At 38.1% G+C, this 25,204-nt stretch overlaps 1 protein-coding gene and 1 long non-coding RNA gene across 2 annotated transcripts in view; one reads left to right on the top strand and one right to left on the bottom strand.

The window, feature by feature from the left end:
* The window catches only part of LOC129724507 (uncharacterized), a 589,670-nt gene that overhangs the window by 153,869 nt on the left and 410,597 nt on the right, over window positions 1–25,204 (top strand). The window lies entirely within an intron of this gene.
* On the bottom strand, window positions 4,239–5,798 carry LOC129724511 (uncharacterized). Its single transcript, XR_008727930.1, has 5 exons — window positions 5,690–5,798; window positions 5,360–5,576; window positions 5,122–5,232; window positions 4,976–5,059; window positions 4,239–4,923 (listed from the first exon to the last, which is right to left on the bottom strand). It is a non-coding gene; the product is annotated as an uncharacterized LOC129724511 (long non-coding RNA).

The following is a 25,204-nucleotide window of genomic DNA, read 5'->3' as shown; positions in this document are numbered from 1 at the left end:
CGAAGCCGCTTATAATAGTTCTAGACAGCGACAACAGCAGTCGTCCCTTAGCAGCAGCATCAGCAGTGCAGTGGATACCAGCGATGGCGGAAAGCGGCCACAGCTGTGGTATGGCAATGGATAGCGCACTAGTTGCAGCGGATTCCAGCAACGTTAGCAGCTGGGCCAGCTGATACAGGGACAGTGGATACCAATGGCAGCAGCGTATAGCGACCACAACTGTGGCATTACTATGGATAGCGAACTGCAGCGGATCTCAGCATCGATAGCGGATGATGCAGTGAGGCACTTTAGTGAAATGCAGTCTCTGTGCGATAGTGGGCACTAGTAAATTCATTCAATGAAAAGTTGACTCTTTTTGACCACGCGTGAGCCATCTAGTTTTGAGTGTTATATCAGCATTTCATTGTTCACTTTATCACAACGAATACTTTGTTCGCACTGTCGGTGATAACGCAAGGATGTAATCGGCATTTTATCCGATACTAAATTGAACAACAAATTGTCCTTTTCAGGATGATATAAAAACCGTTAATGTTTTCTCTTGAGTTATTTTCATTTTTAAATTTGAAAAATTTATAAATTATACTTTATCTCCGTGTCTCAGAACGTACTGAATTATCTTTTCCTTCAGTCATGGGCACGACATCCAAAAAAATTTCATCTCAAAATTTAAAAATTGTCAAGCCCCAACCATGACAAGCAACTTACTATATTATTGAAAATGGTCAATCCTTGTTGAAGCGCGAAATTCGATTGATCTGATTAGTTAACGTTTATTTACTAGAAAAAATGACTGACACGCAAGCAGCCGGGTTATCTTTCTTGTAAAAGTATTCTACTTCAACTTTGCGGTCGTGGCTTTGCACACAACCTTCCTGTTATTTTTAATTCTATTTTCAATAGCCATATTTTTTTTTGGAAGGACAAAATTGTTATCTACAAATTTGCCGTGGTTACTATGTCAATCAAACAAACCGTTTAATTTCTCATATATAGAGCACTCAACATTTTTCAAAATATTTGTGTTCTAATGATTTTAAAAGATTCGGACATTCATTCAAAATCAAAAAGGTCTTGGTAGTAAATATTTCATAATGCATCAGTTTTCGAGTTATTTTGAATTTTTGTTCAAATAATTTCAATATTTCGAAAAATACACATTTTTCTTGACTTGTCCGTAGTTCTCCAGCAAAAACAATGAGTTTATTGAAATGTATGATCAATATTATACAATTCCTATTTTAATAATAAGACGATTGGACGAACGGTTCTCAAAAAAAAATGGTTTGAATGTTTCAAATGATTTATTCATTTATCAATTAAATATTTATTTTCAGGTTTTATTCTTTTAAGAACATATTTTTTATGACATGGATACTTTATAGAACTAACTACAGTGTTTTATCTACGAACTAGTAATTTGTTTGGTTGTTTGTGATTGATAATCAATAGCATTTCAGCCAGAAATACTCAGCAGAAGAACTGAATTGTCGACGGTTCTGTTTTTTACTGATGGCATTGAACCGTTTGAACAACAAAGTGAAAAGAAATTACCTTTGAGTGTCAAAGTAAATGTTTCAAATCACCATTCAAGTGACATCTAATATGTATAGTTTAGAAACCATATAGTTTAAAATTGCAAATTTAAAAATCAACTCATTGCACACTGTTTCCAAAGCTGCAAAAACGTGATGGTAATTATGGTGACCTAGAGAATGAATCGAACAGTAAAATTATTCCATTGATTTTTCTCTATTTTATAGAGGTTGCATTTTTGTAATTAGTTTACCATAAAATAAGAAACGTATTTCGGCAAGTTCTGGCACATTTTGTTGAGAAACAACACTGTCAAAGAAACCATACTTTTTATGCTTATATAAATGTACCTTTGTGGAGTTTATAATATCCTTTATATTTATTAATTTCAATATATTTTTTTATAATCTATATTCTTGTTTAAAAAAACATTTTGAGATCATTAGCTAAAAACAAACGCGGGCCTTTAAGAGCAAAGTTTACGTTGTTGAAGTACAGTAGGAAAATCAAAGATCCAAGATGATTTCCTTGGGGTACTTGTAGAGAAATTTTTGGACATAAAACCGTTATATTGACTGCAAAGTGGCGATTTCTAAGGTATGTTTGTAACCAGTTGAGAACATTAGCTTCAATGCCCAGTTATCACATTTAGCTATAACGATGGTATAATTGGTACAGGCGGTACATAAAATGATTGAGAGAAGCAAAATTTAGTCAATTTTTGAATGGCCAGAACTTCACAAAAAATTAATAAATTTTGACTAAACCGGTTTCATTTTACTGGAAAACTTTGTGGGTGCCCTATTAAACCGAGCAACTTTGCAACCCTTTTTTTATCTGGACTGGACATTTGAGCACAGAATGCTAAAGTGTGTTAGAATGCGCAACTGGTTTCAAATCACAAATGACACCAACTTTAGACGAGGAAAATAAATAGTAGAGTTGCAAGATCTTTGTTTCTTGATACTAGTTTTATGACTCTAGACTTAAATTCAGGATCCTCATCCAGGCAGTCTTGAGCAAATGCCGTAATTTCACCACGAAAGGTGGAAAGGGAGTGGAAAGCCGAAACACATTATTGTTCAAATGCAGTGTTCTTACTGTATCGATTGTCTTTTGTCCCACGAGTATTGCTCAAATTCTGTTAAGGTTCGCTTGGATTGACGCTGATTTCACTCCTACGCTTGGGTGTGTTAGTAAAATAATGTGTCTAACCCAGGAAAAATATTGTCACAATAATTTGTTTGGTCGAAAGTTCACTGAACTTACACACTATTAACAGGCAAAACGGGTGATATATGAAGACATAAACAAAACCAACACAAAGAGATGACCAATGTTGCCAGTTCCTACTAATTTACTAACATATGATTACAAGAATCCGCGAATATTTCTCATCAGATAGAACCAATTCCATATTATAATACAGGTCAAATATTATTTAATCTGGATGTAGACATTTGACTCTTTTTGTTGATATCTGTTAGTAAATAAATGCATTATTTTAATTGCTGTTTTTCACAGAAGACTAACCATTTAGGCGATTCGGGGCGTTCTTCGTTTTTGAGGGCAAACAGTCCATTTCTAAACCACAAAAACGTTCGTTCGTTCAACTACAGCATGTTCACTATAAACATCGACTAATATACGGTGACTTTCAGCTGCACTTTTTATCCAGCGTAAATAATGAAACTTTACTTAATTCCCGCAAAAACAGGCAGAAAAAAGATTATAAATGCATGGCGCAGCGGCAAAGTCACTTAACGAACAGTTGGAAATAAAAATATGGTACCAAAGTGTACGTATCTTCCCAAAATTTTGCTCGATTGTACGAAAACAGTAAAATAAACCCATTAGCGATATGATACATATCCAAACACCTTTTTTTCCGCAGCATTGTATAAAAGTTTACTGAGAATTAAACCACTGCAATCGGTTTCGAGTTCTCTGCTAAAATTCTCTCCATTCGGTAGGCGCACTTCCATAAAAAGCTTATCGCTGTAGCACGCCTGAAATCCCAAATTCTAAAACATGCACTAAGCCTCCTAATGCTGGTCTAGACACCGCGCGTTTCAAGCATAAATCCGGATGAAACAAACATGTTTGTTTATTTGCTCGATCGTTTTGTTCCACCACACCGCTGCCAGCTATATGCAGACATAGAAATTCTCTCGCACAACAGCCGGAATATTGCCGGCAGTCGAGGCGGGCAGGCACATTTGCACAATAGTTTCCCCACTGTTAGTTTCGAATTTTTTTCACACTTTTGTCAACATCATCCGCCTAGTTCCGGCGGACGGTGGGTAGCGATTAAAAAACAAGCCTCAAAAAAATTCTCTCCTGCAGACACAGATATTGATACATAGGCTTCAACAACAGTGACCTGCACAGCAGCCGTTAAACTTTGTGATGCCGATGCGCCTGCACGGCTCTCTGCATCACGGATCGGATCCCCAGGGGGGGCAATTTCTGCTTTGGTAAAGTTTTGTGATGAATTGTTGTGAATGGGGATAGTTTTTTTTAACAGCTCGTAACATTCAACCTGACAGTGGGTGCTGGGCCACGCTTAAAGGATTGCAGTGTATTCAGAATGATATGATTTGTACAATTTTTTTATTTTTTGTTTGTTTGGATCTTCATTACTTTAAACATAAATTTTTATTCATTTATAGTATAGAAATTAGTTAGTCCACAGGAAATTTTTGCCGCATAAATTTACATCCAACCAATCATTCCATAAATTGCATGCACATTAGGAGTCATGAATAAATTTCCTTTCGCTCAATCGTTAATACTTCCACCGCTTCCTGCTGTTGCTGTACGCTGCCGTGAGGCAGTATTTCTTTCAAGCTAGCATGTTTTCGTTCGCTCGCAGGCTGAGCACAAGGGTGGAAAGTGGTTTCCATCGGAAGTGGGCGCAAAGAAAGGTCGGACAATAAAAAAGCACACTTACCTGTGCTCGGCAGTTTTAACGAAGTAGGTGCTTGAAGCAGGGAAAAAGAGTAACACTACTTACTAGCAACTGCCTTTTTATCCCCTAGCGGACGCAGACCCAGAGAGGGTGGATGGGGAGGCTGGCTGAGACGAAGCATCTTTTGATGCAGCGCTTTCTTTTGTCGGGGCAATGCTAGTAGCAGTACTACTCCAGTGAAGAACAATGATGCTATTCTTTTCTTGTTGCTAGTCCCGTGGCTGAGAGGGTGTATGAATATTTGAATATTCTTTCCGGTGATCCAACTTTGGCTTCAACCCCTGAGCGGAGCAAAAATCAAAAAAAGAATTTGTAAACTGAGACGCTTCATGCTGGAGCAGGTATAGTTCTTCTTTCAGTCTTTTTCTTGTGCAATAACAATTTCATGCCTCATTGAATTCTTATAACCATTGCTAGCAAAGAAAAATGTTAAGTATGATAGAGGATAGTTGGATACTAACCAACCATGTTCAAATAATTCCACGTTTCATCTGATAGCTGATTACCGTGCATAAAACACTAGGCGAGGCAAAGTTGTAATTAAATTTCCTGTCAAAATAAGTTCCGTAGTGAAAAAGGTTTCATTTGCAGTAACAAAAGCTAAACTTTACCTTCCAAGCGCTGTAATATTGATTGTCTCCTATGGTAACGATTTGGACATCGAGTACGCAATTTAGTTTTCAATCGGAGGCAGAACGACCAAATCGATGCGCTGAAACGACCTGAAGGACACAACCGCAAAATTAATTTACATTTAAAACAACACCGCATGCTGTTCCGGACGCTAGCCGGTCACACCAAACGCGAAGCGGCACTCGGAATTAATTGAATTCCCGAAATATGGTTTACCTTTCTTGTCGCTCTGAACGGTCGAACAGTTTGTCAAAATGGCTGGCTTGGGGTTAGTAATTTAATCGGGTTGCTTCCGATATACTAAAGTTTGGCAACTGTTTAAATTGTTGGCTATCAATGGCTTGTTTCGATGTTCTATTCATTGTTCGAAGGTGTTAAAGGTTTATTCACAGAAAATTTTCCCCCAAAAATTTCAGGATTTGTTGCTTTGTACCTAAAGAAAGAAGGCTTGGTCTTGGTATAGTGTATTATATTTACATATTCAAAACAAATATGGGAGCTGAGACGAATAATAAAAAATGCATGAAAAACACTCTGTAATATCACCTTCTTCCATGTTTTCGATTATTGTTCGATATAAATAACCGGAAAAGCTATTTGAAAATTTGCAACAACGATCTTAACAAAAACAAACACTGAATTTGATGAATCCAAGCATTAGCTTACTCTGTTGTCATCCGGAAACTAACTTGAGGAAAAAAGTTGATGATAATTTAGTTTATTTCACACCCTTTTTTTTAAAACTAAAACAAGAACTCAAACTTTTATGTGAGGAAAAAAAAAAAAAAAGAACTCAAACTGGAAAAAAATGAAAAATCATAGCTCTTTAACCACTCCAGTGAATTTTGGTGCCCCTTGCGAAGATAACATTTTCAGACACTTAAGGGGTTATATACCTTTTTGGTCGAGAAAAATGAGGGAAGTTTGAATTCATTTTCAAGTGCATAACACCACTTTCATTGCATCAAAGTGATATTTTTCTGGAAGTGCAGTTTATCAACAACAAAAAAATATGTTTGATTTTGAGATATACCAATTATTACTGGAGTAATGGCCGTTTCCCCGAAACGCTATTTTTTTGCAGAGGCTTGCGGTGATCCTGATAGAGACTCAGCGGGTCAACCGAAATCAAAAAACTCATATTATTTCATTAGTTTAGAAGTGTACCGGGTCCTTGAACGATCGCTTTTATGAGTATTTTGTTTTCAGTGCAAACGGGAACGTTTTTCCCAAAAAATGCACGTTTTGAGAGCCAAAAATTGCATTGAGTTTTTTTTTGCGGCAAAATGTAGCTGTGTGTTTCAAAAAGCGATCGTTCAAGGACCTGCGAATTTAATAACGAAAATTTTAAAAAAAAAAAGATGAAGGAAATCGGTTCAGTAGTTTTCCCGCAATCAGGATCAGGGCAAAGTCATTTTTCGGAAAATACTATTCCGAGATAATCGTGTGTAAAGTTTCAAGTTTAGCTTAGGCGGCCGTGGCGAGGCGCGCTACAAATCGCTCTAACTTTCTTCCTATTGCTCAGATCTTTATGAAAATTTGTGAAAATGTTCTCAAGACGTTGTATTTGAATCTAATGCAATAAAATTTGTCTCGGTTTTTTGAAAACTAAAAAGGTATATAACCCCTTAAATGGATTTTCCCGAGAAGCGTTTCTAGAAGATCAATTTTTTCTGCCCTTCGTTATTTGTTATGGACAACAAAAACAAATGGACAACAAAAAAGTAGAAAACGCTGTCGAAATAACAACAGAACGAGAACCATCCCACACGTGCAATGCAAATGGGAATCTGCAATGAAGAGGAACTAGTTTCCCAGCACCCCAAAATCATTTGATTGTGCGTTCAGAAGGTAAAATTTTTCTTCCGCTCGCCAAAACATTGCAGATAGTGGTAAAACTCAATTTTATCCACAGCACCACAAAACGATATTATATCTTCACATGTATTGAAATTTGATTTTATTTTCTTATTGCATGATTCATGGTTAACCTCTTACGTGTCTTCAAAAGACTTGGTATATTGATATACCCAAGTAGGTTTAATGGGAATGGGGAGTTTCAAATATTCAAGCAGGTTTTTCTCGAAACTATAAATTATAAGTTGCGTAAGTTTTGAACCGAAACGACGATATGCCAATTTTGTTACAGTTTGTCCGTTGTTCGTTTTGTACGTTTACTGCGAGCCACTCACGGGTGGTGCGTTTTCTTACTGTGAAGCTTACCGTTCTAAAGTGTAAATAGCACTTCGTTTCTTAATAGTAAACTCACCATTACTGTACTACTCAGATGTGGAAAACTCATTTTCACTACTTCAATTGAAAATATGTGGTTGTCCTTAGAAGGACGGTTGGTTTTAGTTTCCACAAAACTAGCAACATGCTTGCCTGTCGACGGTGCTTCCCACACAGAAGGGAGATCCAAAATGTAGCGCTATAGAAGGTGCTGTTTACTTTGTTTGTCCGCCGTCTATGAAAGACAGCTCTGCTTGCCGCTGCTCAATCCACTAAATCATCCTCTTGCAACAATGACCGGATATACCGCTGCCATTACCGATTTTACTACTGGCTGTTGCCATTAGCTGCTACTAAGATGGAACTGTTCTTCCCACCATCCATAAGTAAATCCATGAGTACCAATAAGTAAATTGGTTTGAACAGAAGCAAGCTTATATGTAGCCCAAATAGTGACTTACCGGTTAACCAGGTATATTATTCAATCGACCGTATTAGGGAAAGCAAGCACTAAGCGACCAATCAGATCAATCGAAATCTCCTCTTCAACGAGGTTTGACCATTTTAACAGGTTTTATAATGCGTTTTAGTTTGGATAACAGAAGATGCCGCACTCGGTTACGCAACATTTCATTACGCTGTTGTTGGGTGTTGCATGTGACTGAAGAAAAAGAAAATTCAGCGCGTGCTGAGATGGAGATGAAGTCGAATTTGCAACCGACTTTTTCAAGACGTTCCAATAATTTGAGTAAAATGTAATAACTGAACGAACCGTGGTCCCCGTGGCTTTGTGGTTGGCGATGTCGATCGGCTAGCACGCCCACGCGGTTGCACAGTTTCCACTGCTGGTATCCCCGCTGCAGCCAACATTGACGCTGCTGCAATCCGCTGCCGTTGAAATGTGCTACCCCTACTGCTGCTACCCGCTTCTACTTAGTTAGGACCGTGCTAGTGGTCATCCAATAGTAAACTGATTGATTTGAGCAAAATGAGGCTCAAATAGTACATTCCTGACTAAGCAAAGCAAAGTCTTGGTGGTAATTCCGATTCGGAACTCGACCTTCTGTTTATTTATACACAGACTTCACAGCGCCCATTCAATGTACAGGACAATTGCGGGGCTAGCACTACGTCCTACTGACACTAACAGTCTCTCCCGAACCGTGACTCGAAACTACGACGACTGGCTTGTTAGGCCAGCATCGTACCTCTAGAACATCTAGAACATCTCTAGGGAGATATAGCCTGACTATCTAGGTATAACATTCTAGCCACCGTGTTAGAGAAAGTGAGCATTAAGCACAGAACATGTTTACACAAGGCAAACAACATGTTAGGGTTTATCAAACGCTTCTGCTACAATTTTCAAGACCCGTACACTATCAAAACTTTGTATATTGCCTATGTGAGGTCAATACTGAATTACTGTAGCATTGTGTGGTCTCCTCGTCCTGGCGTACACGAAGAAAGAATAGAATCAGTACAAAAGCAATTTCTACTATATGCTCTTCGTAAGCTAGGTTGGACCGCACATCGTCTTCCGTCATATGAAGCACGCTGCATGTTGATTGACATTCAAACATTAAAAGAACGGCGAGAGTACGCGATGGCTTCATTTGTAAACGATATCGTTTCGCAGAACGTTGACTCAGCAGTACTACTTTTGAAATTGAACTTTTATGCACCCATTCGACAATTTCGACACCGTAGTTTATTTGCTCTTAACCATCATCGTACGGAATAGGCAAAAAATGGACCTATAAATAGTATGATGAATTCTTATAATCAACACTGCGAAGCCATTGACTTTACGATGTCCCGGTATAAACTGAAACAGTATTTCAAGTCCTTGAGGATGAGGACACAAAATTAATTTGTTTTATGTTCGTGTATAGTTTAGAAATTAATGTAACCAGTCTACATATATGATTGACGAAATAAATAAATAAATAAATAAGCGATCAGTCAGAGGTCGAAATCGGCGTTCGAACAGGGCTCGACAATTTTCAATAGTAATAATCATACTTCATTTTTTTTTTGCATTGGACGGGTGCATGTATGACTTTTCAATCGATTACTGTAAGAATGAAAGAAAACCGTTTGGAAACTAACTGAGCTTTAAATATTTGAAAGTGGACAATTTTCATGATGCTCTCGATGTTTTCGGTTTATGAATTGGATTTTGAATTGCCGTAAGACGTAATTCTACGTCAAAAAAAATTGAAAAATCTGAAAGGGTGTGAGCAAAACCACGTCCGCAAAGTTGGTGGGAACTACCTAAAGTTGTTTGTTACATTGCTTGCATTATTGCATTCGAGAGTGTTCATGTAAGTAGCATGTTCGAAGCAAACTTATCTTTTGACGTAGGATAACGTCGTACTGAAAAAGAATGGCATGCTGTGAAAAGTGTAACGAAAATTTGCCCTCTTAAAATGCATACAATGTTACTATCACTTAACGGATTTTAAACGTTAATGCATACAGCTCGTTTCTATAGTTTATAACAGGATAGTATAATGGTGTTGAATCGTACGTATCATGCATCAATGCTTTCAATGCTTTGTTACTTTCATCAAACAGATCATGAACACAAATGGCTTCTTCAATCTTTTGGTATCATAATTTGCATATCTGTTCAAATACATTATAGCGAAACTTCAAATAATTGAAAAAGTAGCGGCTTATCAGTCATAAGCCAGCTTTCTGTTCGCAATGTTTACTTTAGATTCATGTTGTAAGTTGTTTCGTCTTATGCCATTTTTCCAGACGCAAAGCGATGTTATTCCGTAGGTTACACGAATGTTCGGAACAAGAATTTTATTTCGTATTAGCAAACAGTGGAATTGGACTCTCAGTCACGCAATAAAACAACACGTTGTATTGAGTTGCACTTTCAGAAAGTAGACAATTAAATTCTCATCGTGTAGGATGAAAGCAAATAGTAGTAGCCGCACTCTCAACCACGCAGCGATGTTGCTTGTTGTATATTTACATCGTCTATTGAAGACCGGCACAACTCTGCTCAACTATTTCGATTTCACGCTGAAAATGCAATTTGTGCCATTCTCTAAATGCAGTTGCAACCATTTTCAATTCATTTTTTTTTACAAGAAATGTGAGTTTAGAGAACACAGACGAGAGAGGAAGGTTGAAGGAGAACTCAAATCAATGACTATCTTGTAGCAAAACAGGATTAGAAAAACAGTGGTTTGGTGCGCTCACGCCACTTACTCTCGTAGAGATTTGGGTACGGGAGGTTATTAAAAACTGAGAAATATAGAAAAAATTGAAAATAAAATAAAAGATAGAGTGTTTTCCTGCTATCCTTAGTGATACCGCTTACCGTGCAACGCACGCTGTTTAGGTAAACCGTTTCATAGTTTAGTCAATAGGGTCAGAATTCGTGAGACGGAGCATCAGAAATCGCGATGTCTGATTTTTTCAAATAAATATAAGGAAGTTCAAGAGCCCAATTCTCCTATATTTAGTGCATTTGAGTAATTTCTTTTTAGTTGTTATTGATATTTGAAATGTTGGTAATGTTTTTTAAATGGGCATATTTTCAGAAATGTTGCATCGAATTTGATTAAAGCGGGTGCATTCTAAGTTGGTTTTTCCGGAGATTTTTTTCAATAGCAATTATTTAAAACAATATATTAGAAAATGATGTTCTGAGGCACTGAAAACCTTAAAAAGCACAAGTTTTTTTGACAAAACTTTGACGCTTCGGTGAAAGTTACGAATTGATGTTATATTTTGTTCAATAGATAAGGGGTTTCGAAATTGTTACCACATCGCATTTTCATGCGAGAAACGCCCCTAAACCCACTTTTCCTAAATTTTCATACCAAAGAGTGCACCATAATGACTCAAATTAATAGCATGGGCGATCTTAACATGCAGGTGCATTCTGTACGGTTGTTCCCTGACTCAATTTTGCATGGTTTGTTGAGTAAAGTGTATATTGAAAGACTTGCAAGGTATTGATGGCATTAAGTATTTTGTATCTATCACCAACTTGGATAATAGACTGAGCATATTCTGACCACTTTGCGGCCAAAAGTTACTTCTATCAAATTAAGAGATGAGTTTCTTTCGGCTTCGCAGACTTTAAAATGTGGAAAGAAAACGATATTTTTCTTTTACACCGACGTTTCGAATAATCTATATTCTTTATCAAGGCTCTGCAAGTGGATTAAAACCAAAATTTTCCTAGAGTCCCGCTCCGAACGCGATTCACTAAAGAGCTTCATTGTGCTGAGTTACATTCTCAAAAAAAAAAAAAAAAAAAATCACAGGAAGGTTGTGTGCAAAGCCACGACCACAAGGTTGAAGTAGAATACTTTTACAAGAAAGATAACCCGGCTGCTTGCGTGTCAGTCATTTTTTCAAGTAAATAAACGTTGAATAATCAGATCAATCGAACTTTGCGCTTCAACAAGGATTGACCATGTTCAATAATATAGTAAGTTGCTTGTCATGGTTGGCGCTTGACAATTTTTAAATTTTGAGATAATAAAAATTTTTCGGATGTCGTGCTCATGACTGAAGGAAAAGATAATTCAGTACGTTCTGAGACACGGAGATAAAGTAAAATTTATAACTTTTACAAATTGAAAAATGTAAATGAACTCAAGAGAAAACATTAACTCTTCAATCATCAGATTTTTATTTCATCCTGAAAAGGACAATATGTTGTTCAATTCAATATCGGATAAGATACCGATCACATCTTGGCGACAGGCTTCGAAATGATCACGGTAGAATTACTTTTTACTGCGATAATCGTCTTCTTCTTCCTATGACGCTAAAAAGGCTCGCTGTCTTAATACATTCTTGAACGAACATGTCAAACGAGCACCGCTGCCATGACGTTTTTTTCCTCAAACGTGTTTTGTCATTTTTTCTAGAAATGATAATTACGCACGTTGGGTGCGGATATTTCGGAAATTATTTATATCATTGTGCTTGTAATAATATTTATCAACATAAATAGAACGCAGTAGACAGAAATAGGCCGAAATAACATTGAAAAACGAATGGCAGTGTGAATCTCTCTGATGCGCGAGTGTCGAATGACCATCCTTTTCTTTGTTTGAGAGGCGATGCTAGTTTGACATTTACAAGCGAAAGCCGACTGTGGTGCACGACAAGGAAGCGAGATCAAATGAAAATGCTGACCGTTTCGAAGCCTGCTTGGCGTTATCACTGACAGTGCGAATAAAGTATTCCTTGAGATAGAATAAACAGTCAAAAGCTGATTTAACACTCAAAACTAGACGGCTCATGTGTTGTCAAAATGAGTCAACTTTTCATTGAATGCATTTACTAGTGCCCGCTATCGCACAGATATTGCATTTCACTAAAGTACCTCACTGCATCAGCTGCTATCGATGCTGAGATCCGCTGCAACTAGTGCGCTATCAATTGCTACGCCATCCGCTATCGTTGGTATCCACTGCACTGCTACTGCTGCTGCTAAGGGAGGACGACTGCTGTTGTCGCTGTCTAGAACTATTGTGAGCGGCTTCAGCTGAAACAGGCTCTTATATAGGCCAAATAGCATATTCTAAATTGCAAGGTATATAATTCTGTCGACCGTACTTGGGAAGCAGTCATATAATGACCAATCAGAGGTCGAATTTTTCGTTTTGACAAGGCTTGACTATTTTCAATAGTACAATAGTTTGAATGATAAAATTACAATTATCTTCATTTATGAAAAATCTTAGAAGATTTTCCAATCTATTGCTGTAAAAACGAAGGAAATCCATCGAATACTAACCAATTTATCAGCATTTGAAATTGAGCACTTTTTTCGGTTTTAGATTTTCATTTCACATTCCTATGTAGCCGAACTTCCTGAGAGAAGTATTCTACTTCAAAATCCCTAGGCAAAACTTCAGCTTAAACGTGCCGCAGCCTGTTTCCTAGAACCAGGTACAGTCACAAGCTTCCATTCCCACAGATAGACCAACATTCGATACAACCTTCTGTTGCATAGTCTGAAATAGTATATTTTTCTGATATTCCTGATACTAGACACCTTGTTTTCCGTTGAAAACAACGACGAAACATCGGAAAAGATAATTGTGTCTTCCCTAGGAGTCAGAAAGTTTCCGAGTTGCATAACTTCTCCAGAATTTAGTTTAGCCAACATCAGACCTGGAAACTTCATGAATTTGCGAGATATTTGGTTTTAAAACAAATTCGATTCCAACAATGTATGCTTTCTTTCATCGGTAAAAAAAGTCAAGCTTCGACCGCTTTAAGGCCCCATATACCGCTGCACAGTGGTCCAATATAGCTAAAAGTAGAACCTAATTCCATAGCGCCTTTCAATGACCCGCATAATCGCAAATTATCAAAAAATATGAAAAGTTTACTATACTAAAAATGAAAAAAATTACTTTTTCGTGTTAAGAGATAGAAGAATAGTTTATTCAGCAAAGTTGTAGAATATTCAAAAATATTAAACTTTGTTGAACAAATAAAAATCCTATCTTTTTTACATACAAAGTTATAAAGTGCATTATATGGAACTTATTTAAAAGTTAGTTTTTGTACTTAACTTTTGTTAGTTGCATTTTACACAAAAGTGTAGTTCGGAGGAATTGTTAGGGCACACGAAACACACATTTTTGCCGAAGATGATATATCTCCAAGACTTTTGCTTACAAAGTTATATCATATTTAAGCTTATTTTTTTACTTCAAGAACGTATAAGTTAAAAAGGGGCAAGTGGAATCATGATGTCACAGTCCACATAAGCACTGAGGAAGACTATATGTCACAGTCGAAATATATATTTGCGCGGGCTGAATTTCAATATTTATTCCCAAAAAAAATTTCTAGTAGAGTATAACGGAAACCGATAACTATTTCTTTGATTTCTTAAATCACTCTGCTAAGACGCTCGGTATAGATTTTCTAAATTTTACAAGCAAAGAGACAAAACGGATAATACCAACTTTTATGGAATAACTTCCCTATCTGCTAGATAGAAATGCTTTGAGATCGTTATTAACAAGGCGATTCTTGTAGCATGCCATTGTGACATTACGCCTTTTCAATATGGACTCTTCCCTAATCGTTCTGTTGAGTCGAACCATCACACAGAGTTGATTTCGTTCTGCATTAGCAATCTGGACAGTGGTGCGCCAATTTATACGATATATACGGACATTAAAGCTGACTTTGAAGCGGTGAACCATGGATGCCAAATTTCAACGTCTCGGTTTCGAGTAGACTTTGTGATTGACGGAAATCTTACTTGACAAACCGAAAGCAATACCTAAAGATAGGGGCGGCAAAGCGACAACATCCAGTCCGCAGTATGGTGTTCCCCAAGGAAGTAATTTAGGACCAATTTTTTCGCCCTTTTTTCAGCGATATCTCATTGATTCTACCAAACGGGTGTGTGCTGATGCTCGACAACCTTACCAAATGGTGTCAACTGATCATCTTGTGATTGGTATGATGTGCTATGTAATCTCATATCGGCGTTTGTAGAATCCTGTTCTGTTGAACTATTCCATTGACGGAATTGATTTGAATCGAATCAACCATATTGAAGATTTAGGCGTTCTGTTAGGCTATCAACTGACTTTTAAAATGCACTATCCAAAAAGGCCAACCGCTAACTTGGCTTCATTTCGAAAGCTGCTGCTGATTTTTCTGATCCACTTTGCCTACGTGCATTGTACTGTTCTTTAGTGAGATCTATTCTTACATTCGCTTCTAGTGTATGGTTGCCCTACGAAGAAGTGTGGATTTTCAGAAATGAATCAGTGCAGCATAAGTTTGTCTGATAATCGTTACGCAATCTACCGTGGACGCACCGGCATGACTGGCCTTCCTATTGAAACCGATGTGCATGAATTGGCTTCGCAACGTTTACTAATCGTCGCGTCGGAATGCCAACCAAGCAGTTTCCGAAGCAAAAATTCAACAATCCGAAATTGATAGTCCCCCATTATTAAATCAACTCCAAATCTACGCACCGTAACGCACTCCAAAGTCCAGACAATAGCTACGACAACCACCCTATGATAAGTGTGAACAGACGATTCCAAAATGTGTACCGTTTATTCTATTTCAACGTATCAACAAAAACCTTCTGTTAGCATATTCGTAGTAGCATGTGATATTCTATGTATTTTACATTAGATCATTAAGACCACGAGTAGTCTTGATGATTTTTATTCAAATAAATAATTAAATAATGAATAATTCATGAGAAAATATTCGTTTACAGTTTTGATGAATTTTCGTATTTTGCTTAAGATACACGAAGTTCGAACTCTCTGTTGATCAACCTCAGCAGCCATTTTCTTCTACAATCTCTTCATGTCTGCAGCATCCCGTATCACTTTTATACCGACACCCTTGTCTTGGCTCAGCTGAGCCTTAATAAACAGAGGGAGGACGTTTCTGTAGACACTTGGTCCTACATTCATTTTCGAGTTTATTGTCAGATGGAGAATTTACTGGCGAATTTTTTTAAGCTATCTCTAAAAACAAAAAAAATAATTTTTTTTGATTTTTACTATAGAAAGCTTTAAATAAATGTTGACACTGATGCGGGTCACTGATACAAACAATTGTTTCAAAGACACCATTAAGGTAAGATGAAGTCAAAAAGCGCCAAGAAATTCCACTCTTTGCCCTTTTGGACCACAGTACGGTGTTTATCGCATACTACTGGGGGAATTCATCTTTACATATATTTTTTTCAACTTATTTCCGATTCATGCCATGGATGCCACGCAAAGTGAATCCCTTAATTAGAATAGCCATGAATATGAAACGATCCGCGGCTGGCCGGTTCGAAAGTTAGAGGATTTAACATGCATGTGAATTATATATGTGTATGTAGATATGTACAGACTACATTGACAAAGTACGTCTGCTTTTAAACCCGTTATTGATTGGTTGTTAGGATATTAGATCTACGAGGGCGTTTCGGAAAATTAAAACCAACAGTATGCTGGACTGAATGGAAGCTTCGGTTGTGAATTTACAGGAAAACCTCCAATTAAAAGATGTGAACAATTTTTAGGACGGATTTGTTGATATGCTCGAACAATGGTAAAATACAAAAACTAGCTCAAAGATGCAGTGACAATATTCGATTGTGTAGTGTTTAGCACCCAGTACAAAGGCCTCTTTGTCTCTACAAAGCTTTCATTCGGGTTGAGTATAATAGAAAGTGCACCCAATGATAAAAGCTAGAATTCTCATTGACGTTTAGTTTTCCGCATTTTCTTTCCCTCACTCCGGAAGGATTACCACCCATGAAGATTATACTTATTTGTTTCACCGGCCATAAGATAAAATCACTCGATGTTAGAAGTATTCTCGAAAAAAAAACTAGGGATAGGTTATGAAGCAAAACGGAAACGGTTGTGAAGTGTTTTTTGATAGTCAAGCCACTCTGGAAAACAATGACATCATAAAAATCCTACGACAACTCTTCCTCTCGGTTCTCGCGGTAGATGCTGCTGAAACATTCGTACGTGTATCTATATGTGTGTTTTTGCTAGGATGCTGTCGCTGCCAGTCAGAAGGTGACGAAAGACATTGATTGGCATACTTTCAGAATCACTAGACAATTTTTATGTTCTGTATGCTTCCTTCGGTGACATCCGTTTCCTCTGAGCAGGATCAGCCTATCAAACGCACACAATATGCCATCGTTGTTTTGCAGCATGGATGGCAAGTCCCCGCTGCACAGTGGGGAATCGCTGGCCATCAGCCAAAAATTTTTTTTTTCGTTAGCTGTTTCATAATATTTTTCCTTTATTGCTATAACATTCAAGTGACTAAATCCAAAATTTGGGCGCACTATCATGGAATCTGAATTTTTTATGACTTTTCAAAGCTTGGCGAACTGACGTTTTTTGTCATTTTTTCGAAAAAAAGTACATTACTTTGAAATGCTCTGTAGCTTCAATGATAGCTTGGATTTTTTTGACGTCAAAGAAAAAGCTGTTGTAAATATTGTGCTAAACAAACCCTTTTCATTAGATATTGTAAAATTTGGTTATAATAGGCCTGACACTAGAAAAAATTTAAAAAAAACGTGATTTTTTGTAGAAAAGTAGCTTAAAAGTTAAGTTGCCGCAGTTTGCCACGGTTGTGACTACATTCAAAATTTATGTAAAAACGTAAGCTTTCAATTGCATTCTGTCCGCTGCTGCGCAAAACTGCGCAAATTGTCACTATAGTGAAAAAAGCGATAGCAGTTTTTTTTTTCATTTTTTTTTAATGTTGAAATTTCATCCAGGATTAATTTTAATCATAACCATGATACTCTATTAATGGAAATTTATGATATTGAACTCAATTCGTAAGAATAAAATAAATATTTGGGCAAAAATTACAAAATTTATCAATTAAAAGTTATAAAATAAGTGTTAAATAAGAAAATGGTAAACAAATCTTTATGAAATTTTAGTTATGTCAAACTTCATCACTTTCTGCAAATTTAAAACAATATTAAAAACATTCAGCGCTATTCAATTTATGATCATGAAATTCGCCAAACTGATTGAAGTTGTAAATACTAGCAGAAAATTCATACCATCAAACTCCGGCTAACAATACCCCTTTTGAAGATTGATTTCGCATCGCACTCGTTGGTATACAAAAGTAAAGCACACATTTTGCTTTATGAGAAAAAAAGTGTGCCAAAAGTGCCAAAAAATATTAAAAATTGGATTTCGTGCTTTATGGACGACCCCAAACAAAAAATGGATACCAAATTCGTGTTCAGCGCCCCAAAATTATATAAATACCAAGTTTTCGTCGCATTTATCGACACTTGGCCAGCCTTTGTATGGAGTCGCCCCACTGTGCGCTGGTTGCCGGCAGTGTTCTTTTGTTTTCAACATTTGCGCTCTAGATGAAGGACGAACGATGATAGATAGAATTAATGACAGAGCAAACCGGTTGTCAGCATTTTCCGTCGAATACTGACGTTATCCAAATTTCAATTTTGCTGAGTTACACATGGCCATCATTTTCAATATATTGTCAATTACCTTCATCAATGGTAAAGGATCCTTTTGCTTGGAAATGAAGTCATTCATCTTATCTGTACATCTATCTGTTGGTCTTTGTTAATTAGCACATCGTTCCCGGCGGGTTAAATATTCGCATATATTATGAGCCATTTTCTGCAGACTTCGTCTTGCTCGAAGATGACTGTGTTAGCAAATGGCAGAAATGAAATTTAGTTTCGCATTACATACCTCCCCTGTTGGTAAACAGCTCTCATCGCACATGGCACATGCACGGTTATCTATCGAATCGTTGTCGGTGCCTCAAAAGGCTCTGTCAGTGTGACACGGTTCTAAAGTTTAATCAAAAACTTGTTGATATGCAATTAGTTGTGCCACACAGGATGCTGCCGTAATCATTGCAGCACAGTCTCCTAGGAATAGTATGAATTCTATCACATCAATTTCTACTAGGTACAAAGATAAGGGCGAAGAAAAGAAGGTTAATGTTAAGTAGGTATATCATAGCAGTGCACACGGGATGGTTAGTGGGGTCTGAAATAAAAGCATTTGATGAGTGAGTGAGGGAAAAAACTAAGCAAGAGTTAATGTCATGAAATGCGATAGTGCAATTAATGGAGACGGAGGTACACTTAGTTGGAGCCCTTCCAGGAATTTAAAATCTGTTTCGTATAATAAATCCCTTTTTATGTATTCATCAGTTAATTTCTGAAAATCTAAATATTGATTTCGGTTTCCTTCAATGTGAAGAAACCGGATTACATTTATTCTAGAAAAGTCACAGTTTTCCGCTCAATGTAACTTCCCGCTGCCCTTCATGCTGCGACTAAAACGACTCTAAACAACTCGAACAAACCAATTTAACTTAAAAGCGTTCAGTTGCCAGCAGGAAACATTCCAGATAAGTACAACTGTTTATGTTACCGATTGACAATATTGTATGGGAAATATGTTCCCGGTTGGGTGACCTGTAAAAAATAAGTGCTTCCCACAAATTTGCAATATTATTACAACGGGTAAAATTCGACAATGGTTACTAATATTATTGGGTACATGCAGAGGATGTGTGCTCAAGAGCTCACCAGAACCTGGTACGTCAAAGTCGGAAAATTACGTTCGGAAGCACCTGCTTGTGCCGTGAAGGAAGAATACGGGACATGTAGTGTTAGTGTGTGGCGTCATGTTCCACATGGACAATTTTGCAAAAAAAAATCAACTTCATGCAGCTTAAGCACGGTATGCTGCAGGATGGTATAGCGATGCTGTGGCACACTTAAAATAAAATAGGGTAGTCTTTGTGCTCTGCTGTAAAAGAGATAAAGGTTGACGTAGATTTTGACTCGGTTCCAGCCCACTTGTCTTAAAAATATTGCATGTAAAGTGTGAGTTTAACGATTGGGAACGTTATGAATTGCACAGCACAGCATTGTTCCACTTGGACAATCCGCACAATACCTGGTAGTTGTATATTATTTCCGGATGCTTCACCATGTGAATAATAATTTTTTCAACCCCAGAAGAACAATTTAAAATCAAGACTGAGACATTATTCTAAAGGAAATTCTTTTCAGCGAACGCAACTAGCGCGCCATACCTGGGTGAACACACGCCACCATCCAGCAGAATTCAGCAGACTGGCAAATTTCGGCTCAAAGCATATTGGCTCGGTGTTTGTACATCAGAAAACATTCTTACGATGGTGCGTTGGTCGACATGCCATACGTACGTACGTGGGAGGAAAATTTATTGTAATTGTCCCGTGAACAAGGCACCGACATCTGCCGCAGGACCGCCTGGGATTTCGCGCGAAGCGAACGGCCCGGCAAAAGTCACAAACTCAGTAGGACGTATTCGCTTTCGTTCAGAGTAATTTATCGCGCATTTTTCCACGCTTCAAGACCCAGCCAGCTTGCGGAACCGTCCGGAATGCGGTGCTCGGCGAAGACAGATCTATCCCTAATTGGTTTCGTCCGCCTATTCAGCGCCGGAACAATTGGGCTGGCAATGGCAAGCGTTTTGGTGGGTAGATTTCCAAAATTGTTCATAGTAGCGTGTAGCCTCAGGAGAGAGCGCGGCGCATTTGTTTAGAGTGGTAGTTGTGAGTAATTATGCATGGAAATGACAGATTTTGAGATTTATCTTTAGTTGTTTCTTATGACCCGGGCATGTCATGGCTTGTAAGACACGGTACAAACACGTCCTCAACCGCTGGCTTATTGTAATTGCTGATAGCGTGTTCAGTTGGATAAATCTGGTGTTTTTCGTACGAAAAACGAGAAATGACGATTGGGCAATGTCGCAAATGTAACAGCACTAGTATGATTATCACCATTAAAATTTATTGCACAATTATTCTAATACGCAAAATGTTTACGAAACAATAACAACAAGTTTTTTATTATCCGAATATCAAAACCAGAAGTTTCTGGAAGTGTTGTTCGCTGTAAAAAAGAACGTTCATATTTGGAGTTAACGGAGAAATCCAATTATAAAGATCATCACTCGACCAGAGACATTTTATTGTCTCTATTGTGATATTGCCCAGGTGTTTTCTGTACATCGCACTTCATATTATTGGCAGTAGTTATGTAGTTATGTAGAGTGAGATTTTACCCTTTCGTTTCTAGCTTACTGCTCTACTATACCGAGGCTGTTTTTATCCTACCAATATCGCCAAATTACAATTCCCTGGACTGCGACTACACCTAACGTTCCTCTCTGGTCAGGTTAATTCCAAGATGGACTTATTACGTCAAGAGGAAGGGGTCTTATCGAAACCTCGTTCCCCGTGCCAATATCGCCAATTACAATTCCTTGTAGAGGAAATATACTTTTTGTTAGGATGAAAGTTAGCAGGGGTACTATACAATTCAGCTTGAAGGAAGGGTATGTAGTGGAGAGCCTGAGAATAAACCCATGTTAAAGTCCTTTGACAGTCAAAATGGCCTGATTCTACTAAGATTCGAACCCACGACCACACGCTCATCAAAGCGTACTCTGTAACCTTGCGGCTACGAAGCTCCCCTTTAAGGGTTTTAATATGAATATGAAGATATCCTAAATATTTTTACTGAACACAAAATTATTAGATACATCACATGAGTTTTGGCATGCATTATACAAGATTCAGTCAGTACTTTGAAAGTTTAGCAACAATACTGATGTTTTTTAAAAAGCTCTAAAATTTTTACATAAATCATCATTCCGGGGTGACTTTGATCACTTTATTGTTTTGATGAATTTGGAGTGAAACTTTGCTGCTTTAACGAATTTGAACAATCTAAAACGACTTAAATAAGTTTATAAATATGAGAAGCAATTTGGGGGCTATTCATATTCCAGGTTAACAGTTTGTCTTGGCGAATGTCCAAGATTCTTTCGACATTTTTAGAATATGTATGAACGATTGTCCACGGAGGGGGCAGGGGATCTAAAGCCACCAAAAACTAGGTTACGTGGAATATGGTTTATCCAATAGTTAAGAGTTGCATGTTACGTGACGTCTTGAGTTATCGTTAAGAAGAAATCATATAATACGCTGTTGAGATTATTGAAACTCAACATTGGCTTTGAGGAAAAAATGCAAAAGATATAATTAAAATCGTTATATAATTATTTTCTTATTTAGGCGTCGAACACAAATAACGTAACGCTAAAAATCTAGACTTCAGACCCCCTCCCCCCCTTTGTAATGATAGGAAACGTTCGACATGACTCATGACATGACCCTTAAAATTACGTAACGCCGATCAGCCTGACCCCCCACCGAAATTTTCAATTTCGAGCAAGCATCACAGTTACGTAACTGTCTCTACTACCCCTCCCCCCTCCTTACGTAACAATAAGTAACGCAGACTCAACCCCCCTCCCCCCCCGTTACGTAATTTGTGTACGACGCCTTAAGAACTAATCTGGAAACAAAATAAACAAAATTTATGTATCGCAGCTTGTTGTTTTGTATCTGCTTGAACCGATGAGAAATACTCCTTATATAGCAAAAAATGCATGAATAGTAGCAATTTAGACATATCTAAACACCCTCAGTGAAGACTACGACAAATTTCAAGCTCTACGAGCGTTTTTTATAACAAAGGTTGGTCTGTTTTTTGGCTTTCTCAGTCTTTATGAAGGAAATACACGACAATTGTAAGTATGAGTTGCCTCACACTGCCCAGCTGGCTCACCCTTACGTTCTCAGGGTCGTAGCGTGTTCGGGGGGGGGGGGGGGGACTCAGTACTATGCGATGAAACCGATCTCAATCAGGCAAAGCGGACCAACGAAAGATTAGCGGAAAAGGGATTGGCTCTAATTTAATATTAAAGAGAAAAGTTCATTTTACTTCTTTATTCTGTACTTAAGTTTTCATGATGCGGTACCGTTCACGACGCGTTGGGGCCCATCGACGACATGCAGGGGAGGAGGGAGAGAGGTACGTACCTTGACCGATCAACGGTCAACCAATGATGGCGGCGCTTCCACGTTCCGCCGATATCTCGCCGTTTTCCTTCTGGGGACGTCTCGACGATCGCTATCCCGCTGAACTGGCTCGTTCAGATGTTTTCCTGGTCGGGATGGCGAAGAGAAGTTGACGGCGGTTTACGCCTGGTAATACGCACGGAACACTTCCGAGTTGTCCACGTTTTGTCCTCTTCCACGATGCAGTCCGGTCCACTTGGAGACAGCCGGCGCTATCGTCTTCTTCTGCTCGACAACTATACTTTTTTTTTAGTTTTTCACTTTCAAATTTTCGCATGTGTCTTCTCTGATGGTTCGAACTCTAATGGTCCTCGTCTCCAACGTCTGTCATCTACTATCGACCTTCTCCCAATCCTCGATCTCCCTCTCTTTTCCTTTACCCGGATGCAGCTATCTTGATGACATATTTTCTTGATTCGGTATACACCGGGGTGGCGTTGTGTCAGGGTTGTTTTTGGTTAGCGGTTTTTTTTTATCGGTTGGGATATTTTTAGTGCGGACTATTTTGCCGTCTTTTGCCGTTGCGGTTTTTCCGGTACATTTTGCTTCACGTATTTTTGTGACCGCCTGTAAGGTGTGGCCGCCTTCTGGGATTTCTGATGGCCTCTTGGGAACCACGTCAAAAGCCCCAACGTCTGGTCTGCACGTTCCGGGGTGGGCTCCAAAGGCCTCTTTTATTCCCAGATTGTCAACCGGCGGGAAATCCACGGGCTTACAAGCGGCAACAATACATAACCTTTTTTTTTTCTCGCAAATTATCGACGCCTAATTATGGAGTAAACTATGATGTTTATGTTAGTATGTTTAGTATAGCTTAAAGCTATGTTAAACAAAAATTACAATAATTGGAAAACAAAATAAATTTAACAGCTAACAACAATAATAATGAGCCAACCACAAACAAAAGAAATATTTACAACTTACATACTACAAATTAAACAAATCCTTAATTGGGCCGATTGCCTTGAAAGCGATCGGTAACAATCTTCCCCGAGTCGGGGTAGAAAAATTATGCATATAATTTTTCGTCTCTGTCTCAACAATCTTTGCATATATGCTCCTCTCTGTCTAGTTAACGTTGCACGACTGGATCTTCCTTTACTTTTATTACCTGTTACCCACTTCATAACCGTTCGTGTCCGCGTAATGTTTTGCCTCTTCTTGTGATCATGCTTCCACCTCTCCTAATTTTTCGAACTACTTCTTCTTACCATTCTTGGTGGCATTTTATTTTTCCACGGGAAAACATTCTAATTTACTTCCATTCCATTTTCGTACTTCTTTGTTTTATACAAAGAAAAACCTAATTCTACTATTTCTCCACTCATTCTTATTCTTTCATACATCCCATTCAATTGACGCGTCTTCAATTTTCAAACATCCTCCCCCGTTTCATTCATGTCCATTCGCTCATTCTAATTCTATTTATTCTAGCTTCTGTGACCATAGCTTTTCTTGTCACTAGAAGGGTATTCTCCTTCCCACAAGGCTCTTTCTTTCCGCCTTGCTTTTTTTCTGGTTTAATGAAGTTACCTAGTTGCCTGATTAATCATTTTCGGGGTCATAAGGCTTCACCGTTGACGTTCGTCAACTCCACGCTATTTTCAGGGTTACCTTCGTTTATCAGAAGTCCTGCTACTGACCTTCATCGTCGATAAGACTCTGGTCTCCAGCGAAAATGTTTATTTCTAGCAACCTAGGTCACCCATTAACTCCAGCCATAAATTTTAGTTTATCGTCCTCGAAAGTACCTAACATCAACCGATTCGAACCCTAGTTTCGAATGGTGAGCAGTTATAAATTCTACTGACATGCCCCTCCACTTTCGAATTTCATTACGAGATGCGAGCCGCTTTTTCTAGCGGTGACACTGCAGTTGTCAATTCGGATCTCGTTCTCTGACAGTAAATTCATCGTGGTTCACATTTCGTGAGACAACAACGAGTGCACAGTTTTCTTTAATTTTATTTTACTATTAGGAAATCTTCCCAAACGGAGCGGTGGACTAAATCTAACGAAGATTAAAATGGAGCGGATCGAACTCGTGGTATCGAGAGGGAACAACTGGTTATGTTGTGATTGCAAAGCAGCATTATTGAGTAAGGTTTAGTCGTCGGACTTTAACCTCTGACAGATTGCATTTTGTTTTGTTTTTTTTTTTTTTGTTTTTAGATCAACTACAATCCGTGTGCAACGAACTGCAGTGCAGCATATAAAAATTGTATTATTCCGCAATGATGTACAAGACAATATAACAGCAAATACACTAACTGGGCTTGAGGTGGGCAGCTGGCCACACACCCAGATTTTTACCCTGCAGATCTTCCA

Source organism: Wyeomyia smithii, chromosome 2 (assembly GCF_029784165.1).
Source record: "Wyeomyia smithii strain HCP4-BCI-WySm-NY-G18 chromosome 2, ASM2978416v1, whole genome shotgun sequence".
In the NCBI taxonomy this organism is placed as follows: domain Eukaryota; kingdom Metazoa; phylum Arthropoda; class Insecta; order Diptera; family Culicidae; genus Wyeomyia; species Wyeomyia smithii.
The sequence above is the reverse complement of the archived record's forward strand: the minus strand, read 5'-3'. Positions and strand labels throughout refer to the sequence as shown.